The sequence below is a fragment of the Furipterus horrens genome, unplaced genomic scaffold (genome assembly GCF_987537825.1).
Source record: "Furipterus horrens unplaced genomic scaffold, mFurHor1.1.pri manual_scaffold_17, whole genome shotgun sequence".
Lineage (NCBI taxonomy): Eukaryota > Metazoa > Chordata > Mammalia > Chiroptera > Furipteridae > Furipterus > Furipterus horrens.
This window is the reverse complement of record NW_028327187.1, coordinates 19837500-19848401: the sequence shown is the minus strand read 5'-3', so window position 1 is coordinate 19848401 and position 10902 is coordinate 19837500.

Genomic DNA, 10902 nt, shown 5'->3' with positions numbered 1-10902 from the left:
AATCAATAATGTCCCTGCACACAAAAGCCCTGGACCGGATGGCTTCACAGGCAAATTCTACAAAACATTTAGGGAAGAACTAACTCCTATCCTCCTCAAACTATTCCGAAAAATTCAAGAAGAGGGGAAAATCCTAAACTTTTTCTATGAAGCCAGTATTATCCTAATCCCAAAACCAGGTCAATACACAACATAGAAAGAAAACTACAGGCTAATATCACTGATAAACATAGATGCTAAAATCCTCAATAAATATTGGCAAACAGGATCCAGCAATACATCAAAAAGACCATACATCACGATCAAGTGGGATTCATACCAGAGATGCAAGGATGGTTTAATATTCGCAAATCAATAAATATAATACATCACCTAAACAAAATGAAAGACAAAAATCACATGATCATATCAATAGATGGAGAAAAAGCATTTGATAAAGTACAACACCCATTTATGATGAAAACACTCAGCAAAATGGGAATAGAGGGAGCATAACTTAACATAATAAAGGCTATATATGAGAAGCCTGGAGCCAACGTCATACTCAATGGACAAAAACTAAAAGCATTCCCCCTGAATTCAGGAACTAGACAAGGTTGTCCACTCTCTCCACTCCTATTCAACATAGTGTTGGAAGTCCTAGCCACAGCAATCAGACAAGAAAAAGAAATAAAAGGCATGCAACTTGGGAAAGAAGAAGTAAAACTATCATTATATACAGATGACATGATAGTATACATAGAAAATTCTATAAACTCCACTAAAAGACTACTCAATATAATAAGTGAATTTGGCAAAATAGCACAGTAAAAAATAAATATACAGAAATCTAAGGCATTTCTGTACACCAGCAATAAAATATCAGAGACAGAGACAAAAAAGAAAATACCATTTACTATAGCGACAAGAAAAATAAAGTACCTAGGAGTAAACTTAAGCAAAGAGATAAAAGACCTGTACTCTGAAAATTACATAACATTGAAGAAAGAAATTAAGGAAGAAACAAATAAATGGAAGCAAATACCATGTTCTTGGATGGGAAGAATCAACATCATCAAAATGGCCATACTACCCAAAACAATTTACAGATTCAATGCAAACCCTATTAAAATACCAATGACATATTTCACAGACCTAGAACAAATACTCCATAAATTCATATGGAATGAGAAAAGACCCCGAATAGCAAAAGCAATCTTGAGACAGAAGAACACAGCAGGAGGAATCACACCAGATATCAAAGAATACTACAAAGCCACTGTGATCAAAACAGTCTGGTACTGTCATAAGAACAGACATATAGATCCGTGGAACAGAATAGAGAATCCAGAAATAAACCCAGGCCTCTATGGTCAACTAATATTTGATAAAGGAGGAAGGAACATAAAATGGAGTGAGAAGAGCCTCTTTAACAAATGGTGCTGGGAGAACTGGATAGGGACTTGCAAAAAAATGAAACTAGACCACCAACTTACACCACACACAAGAATAAACTCAAGATGGATCAAAGACTTAAATGTAAGCCATGACACCATAAAAGTCCTAGAGGAAAACATAGGCAAGAAAATTTCAGATATCTCATGTAACAATTTCTTCACGGATACATCTCCTAAAGCAAGAGAAATAAAGGAAAAAATAAAGAAATGGGGCTACATCAAACTAAAGAGATTCTGCTCAGCAAAAGAAAACATCAACAAGATGAAAAGGAAACCAACCATATGGGAAAATATATTTGCCAATGACATCACAGACAGGAGACTAATTTCCAAAATATATAAAGAGCTAATATGACTCAACATCAAGAAAACAAACAACCCAATTAAAAAATGGACAAAGGACCTGAACAAACACTTCTCTGAAGAGGACATGCAGAAGGTCCATAGACACATGAAAAAATGCTCAACATCATTAGCCATCAGGGAGATGCAAATAAAAATCACAATGAGATACCATTTTACACCAGTCAGAATGGCCATCATCAAAAAATCAACAAACAACAAATGCTGGCGAGGGTGTGGAGAAACGGGAACCCTACTGCACTGTTGTTGGGAACGTAGACTGGTACAGCCACTATGGAAAACAGTATGGAATTACCTCAAAAAAACTAAAAATGGAACTGCCTTTTGAACCAGCGATTCCACTACTAGGATTATACCCGAAGAATCTTGAAACACCAATTCAAAAGAACTTATGCACCCCTATGTTCATTGCAGCACTGTTTACAATAGCTAAGTGCTGGAAACAACCTAAGTGCCCATCTGTAGATGAGTGGATCAAAAAACTGTGGTACATTTACACAATGGAATACTATGTAGCAGAAAGAAAGAAGGAACTCCTGCCATTTGCAACAATATGGATGGAACTAGAGAGAATTATGCTTAGTGAAATAAGCCAGGCAAAGAAAGAAAAATACCATATGATATCACCAAATACAGGAAACTAAAAAACAACACAAACAAAAGAACTAAATAGAACAAAGAGCAGAATAGCAGTCAATAGGGGGGAGGGGGGAGGGAGAGAAGGGGGATAAGTAAGGGAAGGGTTTAGTCAAAGAACGTTATAAGTGACTCATGGATACGGACAACGGGGAGGAATATGATTGCGGAAGAGGGGGTGGGCTGGGGGGGAGAGAAATGGGGGAAAAATGGGACAACTGTTATTGAAAAACCAAAAATAAAAAAAATAAAAAATAAAATAAAATGAATTGTAGGCAAAAAAAAAGAAATTGTGTTCCTCTTTTGCTTATTATACACATGTGGCTACACAGTGTAAAATTTAAAATTAAAGAGCAATTTTGCAGTTCCTTATACTTATTTAATTTTGTCAAATCACCAAGATCCATTCTTAAGTGAATCTTCATATCCCTATAGCTTAGTCTCTGGTCTTATCACAGATTCTGCCTTAGTACTTTGACAACAAAAAAGGCAATAACCTTCCTGGATTAGGGTTCTCTGGGTGTTTCACTCGATTTGTCACATTCCCTTTCCCCCTAATACTCCAAGGCTGATAGATTGGAATACTTTGAAATGTGATTATGTGCACAGCCTTGAGCAAAATATACCCACATTCACAACATTAATGATGAACGGGAAACAACATGGAATTGTTCCATTTGCCTTCAAACAAGCAGGAAGACTCTGTTCCTAAACAACTATGATCAACTTTCTGCAATAAAGGCTATTGATGACATTAAGACCAGAATTGTGTATGGTTCTCATGAAGAAGGTGCTTCCCCCTGGGAAGCTAGCTGCCCCACATCAAAGAAAGAGCAGTGTGTGTGTGAACAAGAGGCTCTACCAATGGTCATTTGGGCCCAATGAAAGCTGCTTCTCCTCTTCTGGCTTCCATTTCCTCATTTGTAAAAGGACAGGGTTGGGATCCTCAGAATAAATGGATTTTGATAGGGAGGTGATAGATAAAAGACTATAGAGGATAGTGGCAAAAAAGCACGGGCTATGTAGCCAGGTAGTCTGGGTTCAAATTCTGACTCTACCATTTAGTAGTTGGGTGGCCTTAGGGAAGTTACTTAAACACCCTGTTCTTCATTTTCCTCATCCACAGAAACATGGCAATAATATTGCCTACCTCACAGCATTGTTATAAGGATAAAAAGAACTCATGACTTGGAAAGAGTTTAGCACAGTACCTGGTACATGGTAAATGATCAATAAATTATAACTATTATTATCAGTGGTCTGCAAGCTAATAGAGGTCCAGAATTTCTTATTAGGATGATGTCTAGTTCTAAAGTCCCAGAAAGCCCCAAATATCAGGCCCCTCAGTGTTCCTCAGCTATCTTGCTACTGAATACTGGATCACTATCCTCTTCACCTAGTAGAATTATTGGTAAATGGAATGTTCCCATCCCTGCCCCTCTCAACATACACATCACACACACCCTATGGTGCCCATTGACAAAGACATCCATAGACACACAGCACACACAGGCCCACAACATCACAGTTCCACACATCATTCAAAATATACTCCCACATATACCTTCCACACATACACACAGTCTCTCCCTTTCTCTCTTTCATTCAGTAATTAAATGCAATAATGGCATTTCTAACATGCAGGTTCAGAGTAGTGACCCAGCTCCCAAAGGCCATCTCCTCCATAGCACTATGTGCCTCACTTCTCTTAAGAGAAGCAATGTGCTCTGGCCAGCCTTCCATGGCCCCTGTCCAGCTGGTTGCCAAGGAGATGAGAATGACGCACATTAACTGACTGAGTGAGACCTTCATTACCTGAAGTTCCAAGCTCTTCCCTTTCCAACTCTGTATGACTGCCAAATAATAGAAAGAGCCCCTTCCTGCATCACAATCATTGCGATAATTGCTACTTCAAAAGCCCATACAAAATTGTAGAATGAAACACAAGTGATCTGTAGTCCCTTGCCTGAACCTCTTTGTTGCTTCTGTGGCCTGTGTAAACTGAGTTGTTCTAGCAAACATTATATTATTCCATAGTCTGGAGTCCAGGTACTAATTTTGAGACCAGAAAAATATAGCACAGTTGGATCTCTAACTTATTTAGAGATATCTTAAGTCCTCTGCAACACTTGTTCAGATCTCAGGCCAGTCAATGAAAATAGTGAGAAGCAGGGAAATCTGCTATTCGATGGAAATTCAATTTAAGAAAACCAGTAGCCCTTCTTCCAGCTTCCATTTACACAATGGCCATCGCTTTTGGATCAATGAAACTCTACAAAGCCCACTCTAATCTCAGATTTTCTTTCACTACATAAAAACTCTTCCTCCCAATTTCCTGTCAGTTAATGTACTAGAGTAATAATACAGGTATCAATGTGGTGCAGAAAAAAACCCACCAGTCACCACTGGACCACAATCCTGCTATGAGGTCTTAAGCAAGATACTTCACTTCTCTCTGGGTGGCAGTTTTTACATTAGCTATGTAAAGCTTATAGGCCTGTTTTTGAACTTCCTCTTTGGTGAACTGCGTGAGATTGTGATTTGAGGTGTACACACTTAATTCTAAAATCACGAGGTTATGCCCTGGATTTGAAAACTACCCCTGACCTAGGTGCTGCCCCTGTACTTATAATCATTTGCTATAAGCAACAGCATTCACTGATCAGGGCATTGATTAAGGGACTGTGGTTTAAAAGCCTTTACAACTTATAACTGGAAAGCTACTTTGAAGGAATTAGATCTCAACTGAAGACACATGAAGAAAACTTAAAGCAAGACTAAATATCCCAGAGGCAGTGGGGTAAGAGGACACTGGCCTTGTGGTTAGAAGACCAGTGTTTTGGTCTTGCTTTGCCACCCATTTGCTAGGCGAGCCATTCACATGTCCTCTCAGGGCCCTTGTTTCCCCATTTTAAAAACAGTTGGATTATATGGTCTCAAAGATCTCTTCTGGTTTTCACATTTGTTTTTTCTCCCTAAAACTTGAGTAGAATAGAATAGAACCTATTCTAGATTCACACATGCTGTCCCCAATTCTGGACCAGTGTTTGGTTGCCAGGGGAAACAGGCAAGCAGATATGTATGACAATCCTTACTGCCCTCATCAGTGACCAAGTGTGCATCCATTGGGCTGACAGTGTCAGCTGTCACCTTTGTGTCTGGACAATAGCATATTCGTGTTATTGCTTGACTTGAATAAGACCACCATCGACAACCTGACATACAAAGAGGCAGTGGATCCTTCGTGACTGCACTATGTGCTCCCACTGTCAAGAAAACTGACTTTGTGATCATGTGTGTTGATAAATATGGAAGGGCTGTGTAAAATATAAAGCATGGCATAAATGAGAGTTGTTATTAAAATAGTAAAACATTTATCCAAATGGCAGTACTGATATAACACTGTGGTTAGTTCTTTCCGTTTTTGTGGAAGTAAGTAATTGATCTTAGTATCCACCAAACCACAGGAATTTTACCCTGCATATTTTCTTTAGAAGCTCCTCCCTATCTCAGTGAAGAAAAAAAAATTAGTCATCTAGATTTTTTGTCCCTGGCACACTTAATTCAGTTTCAGTCAAGGTTTTAGACTTTGTTTAATAAGAAAATGCTAGCTTTTCTGGCTTGTAATCTGGTTATCTAATACCTTGCTAAAGTGATTAAAATTGATTAAAATGAGGATCAAATGCTTTTACTAAAAAAGAAAGAAAAAATAAAATAATTACATTTCTATGCTTTAGATTATACTTAAGCATATATTGGATTAACTTGATCTTGATTGAATAAAAGATACTCTAAACAATTCTAAACTTATTCCAAGTCTGAACATTGCTTTCTGGAATGCTGCAGTACAAAATGTCACTGTCATTTCATAAGCACAGATATATCTGAGAGGCTCTTAAGACATTTGCACGTGCATAGATATTTATTTACAACTGTTTTTGTTAAGCCAAAATATAAAAGAGTTAGTTGACTTGCATTTTTCAATTTGAATACAGAGAATTATGACTGCAAAGCACCTCATTTACATAACCAAGAGGTGGCAGTATAACATTCATTATGTATTCACTCCACCGTGTGTCATTTAACAATAAAAAATGAAATGTGTAAATAAAAATATGTAACTAATATTTCTGTCCTTTCTAAATAGCTGCATTAGTGATAGGCACTAAAAAAACATTCATTAAAGTGTGGTGTTTCCTTGTAAACAATAATCATCCCTGTCCCCCTACCCCCACCAAAAAAAAAAAAAAAAGAAAAGGCCAGGAACCACAATTTATTACCATCAGTGAGTTTATTGTAACTCTGTCAATCCATATGCATCCCCTTCACTAATCACTTGTTTTCTGGTAAAACATTCACCTCCTTCCTAAATATAGATGAAAAGCAATTTAAAAATAAATTATGAGACTCCTCAAAGAACCTCTGTTTCTATGTAAAAAACAGTTTAGAAAAAAATAGCTCGAAGTGTTGAATACAGATACACAGCATATTACAAACTGATTATTACTACTAAAAAACTATTTATAATCAAACCCTTTTGGTTTACCCCCGTGATTGTTTTGAGCATCTGCGACTTGCTACTTGGGTTATGATCCAATTAAATTTCACTTAAGCTACCTGTATCTGTTCAATTTTACTTTGGGTTTTCTATTTCTAACCAGTCTAAGAGATCAAAACCCAGTAACAGCAGGAACAAAATCATTTAAAGACTGGAATCTCTTGGGCCACTAATGTCCTATAAAACTATTCTTACTACAACTCAATATCATAAATACATCTGAGAAATCAAGAATGACTATTTGGTAGAGATATTCTTAGAAAAATAGTTTAAAGAGCAATTGAGTACTTTACATCTGGCTTTAGAGAAAGTTAGGCAGATCAAACTTTCTGTCACTCATAGGAAAATATGTTACTTAAAACCATTAATGACATTATACAAAATTTCTAAAGGTTCACCATCCATAGAACTAAGCCACTTGAGTATTTGAAAATATTTTTTTATGCTATTTAGATACTTAGGCTACTGATTAGAATCAGCACACAGTCTGTCTAGAGCATTTGTTGTACAGGTTCTAAAAATTATCTAAAAACAATTAAAGGGCATTTAGAGCATTAATATCTGTTACATACCAAAATATTACCAGATTTCAATTTCCAAAAATATATTTAATAGAACAGGCATGAGATTGGCAGTTCTGACTGATTGTGGGTATTTGAATATTTTAGATCTGACCATTTTATTTCTTCTTTATATCATTTTAAATCAGAAATTGTTGTAATGATGGAGACTACTGAATATTTTTTCATATATGGCACAAACAGCAAACACTTCCTTGATATGTCTAGAGAGAGTACCTAGTTTGCAGAAAATTGATCTATGAACAGAATTCAAAGAGTACACGTGAAGATTATGTAGTCAGATGATAGAGAATTGTGTTGTGCCAATGGCCACATGAGATCAAATACTCCCTTCCAGTAACTTCAAAGTGGGCAAGAGTTTTATTTCCCAAAAAGGGCCAGGGAATTAATTTAATTATTATAGTCTCCTCTAAGAAATCTTTCAGTTTCATCACTTTGTGGAATAATTTCTATCCTCAACTTCATTAAAAAAACAAAAACAAAAAAAAAAACAAAACTTCACCCGAGGCTATGCTCATTGATTTTAGAGAAAGAGGAAGAGGAAGAGGGGATAAGGGAGAGGGAGAGAGAGACAGAGAGACAGAAAGAGAGAGAGAGAGAGAGAGAGAGAGAGAGAGAGAGAGAGAGAGATCAGTGTGAGAGATAAACATCCATCGGGTGCCTCCTGTATGTGTCCCAACTGCGGATCAAACCCACGACCTAGGTATGTGCCCTGATAGGGGATTGAACCAGCAACTTTTGGTTTACAGGACGGTCCTCCAACCACTCAGCCACCCAGTCAGGGATCAATTTCATTCTTAATCATATTTGATGCATTATGTTGTCATTCACCACAACATGAAAATAAAAATGTATTTTAATGTTTTAATTGAATTTATATTAGTTTCCTATGTATTAATTGTGTAGTTATGTCATGGTTGCTTATGTTTCATGAATTCCTCCCCTTCCTCTGTACCTAGGTATTCCTGTAATGCAATCAGATTCTGCCCCCCATAATTCTATTTTCCCTCCTCGCTAAGAGATGTCTTACTCCAGGAGAAAGATGTGGGTTGGTCAAGAAGAGATGGAAGCAACAAGAATATTATCAACATTTATTTGTTTATTTACAACCGGTATTTTGCTATGAGTTTTATACTGATTATCCTATGTAATTATCACAACAACCATTTTAGGTAGACTGTTATTATCCCTATTTAAAAAATGAGGAAACTCATACTCAGAGATATGAACTGACCTACCTAAAGTCACACAGCTGGTAAGTGCCACAGATGCAACAAAATTCCACTTAAAGAAAGCAACACCACCTACAATAATAACTCCCATTTACTGAATTGCATTATGTGTCAGGCACCACACTAAGTATCTTACAAGCACCTGTTCATTTAATCTTCACAAACTCTATGAGGCAGGGGCTAATAATATCTCCATTTTACAGGCAAGCAAATGGAGACACAAAAGTTATTTAATCTGCATAAGGTCAAACAGTTAATAATCTGGGATTCAAACCCAGGTTTCTTTTGACTCCCAAACTATTAACTGTGCTGCTCTAAAACAGAAGACAGAACTGAAGGTGGGCTGCAAGAATGACCTATCTTGTGAAAGCATGTTCAAACAATCCAAAGATGTGAAATTTGACTTTATGCTTCTGGTTGGTGGCTCCCCTTTAAAAGTAGATCTCAAGGCTCTCTCCACACACAAATACACATGTTTTCCCTTAATTAAATATAGTGTTTAGCTCTGTCCTTAAAAATAGGGGTCAATCCAGGAGGAAACATACCATTGTCAACCTTCTGACTCAATAAAATTCAGTATTATCAAAAAAGTTGAAGATCTTGCCACATGGATACTGCTTACAGATACAAGTCATTCTTTGCCAATACTCATACCATTAAAACACCATGGAGAGAACAGATCCCTTTGGATTGCACAGATCCTTTAAAGAGTGGTGCTGCTTAAGGAGGAAGGGGATTATGGCCTTGCATATTTGCATTCAAAGGGACAAATCATTTGAAGACTAAGAGCTAAGAGATCTAAGGAAATGAATCAGACATGTTAGAACTTTATACACATTGGAAGACATTTTAAGGGGGGAAAGAAGGGGAAGGGTCTAGTAAAGGAACATGTATGAATGACCCCTGGACATGGAGAATAGGGTTGGGATTGACCGTGGGAGCAGGGGTGGGTGGGACAGTAGAAAGCAACAGGGGAAAATTGGGACAACTAATAGAACAACAATAGCAAAAAGACATTTTATGGACTAGAGTACAGACCTAGGACTACAGACAGAGCATTCTTCTCATTAATGCACCATGAAGCAGAGCTATCTACAAAAGACCACAATTAAAGAAAATTTTCTTGTACTTTGTACCAAGGAAATGATTTCTATCTTAGTCTCCAAAGTTTAAAAAAGCTCATGTCAAAGATAGAGATATCTATGCCTTCAATTATTAAAGTTGTCAGTCCCTATTTTTAAAAAGTCAGATTAATGTGCAGTCCTGGACATATGAGCCTAATTTCCATTTGCAGAAGGCAACAGCAAGGATGCTGGCTTAACCTCTCTTTCTTTGCTAAGTAATGAATAGTATTTAAAGATGAGTTATTTGTAATCAACTCATCTATTAAAAAAGGACACATCTAAGGAAAAATCAAATCATCATCAATTGAAGTTTGAGTTTAGTAGCAGGCTTATCTTTGGAAAGCTATGTATTAAATCTCATCTATGGGTGTATTAGAAATTTACTGCATGCTAGTCTGCAGGGCATTGCCTTGTGATATTAAGTATGTTGTTGCTATATATAATGAAAGAACTTTGTGATATGATCTTACCTCAGGTTTTCTGTTCAAGCATTGTGCAGGGTAATGGGTAATTTCATAGTAAATACTATGGAGATATGACTTCAAGTCAAAGCTCTGTCTCTGTGACCTTGGACAACTTACTTAACCTCTCATGCCTCAGTTTTCTCTTATGTAAAATAGGGTGTTTGATTCATTCATCCCACAGGTGTTTTAGGCTACCCATTATAAGGTCAACACTAAGGTTGTCATGGTGAACAAGACAAAGCCCTTGCCTTCATGTCACTTACAGTCTAAGTAGAGAGACAACCAATAAATACAAAAACAAAACTATAATGTATAATTCCAGAGAGTAGTATATTATGTGAAAAAAAAATAAAATAGAGCAAAGAGATAGGGAGGGAGGGATATGATGGATAAACTGTCTTTTTGATAGAATATTCTACAAAGTCTTCCTTGAGGTGGAGACTTCTGAGCAGAGCCCAAAATGAAATAAGGAATCCAGCCATTCAAAGACTTAGAGAAGCGCTTTCCA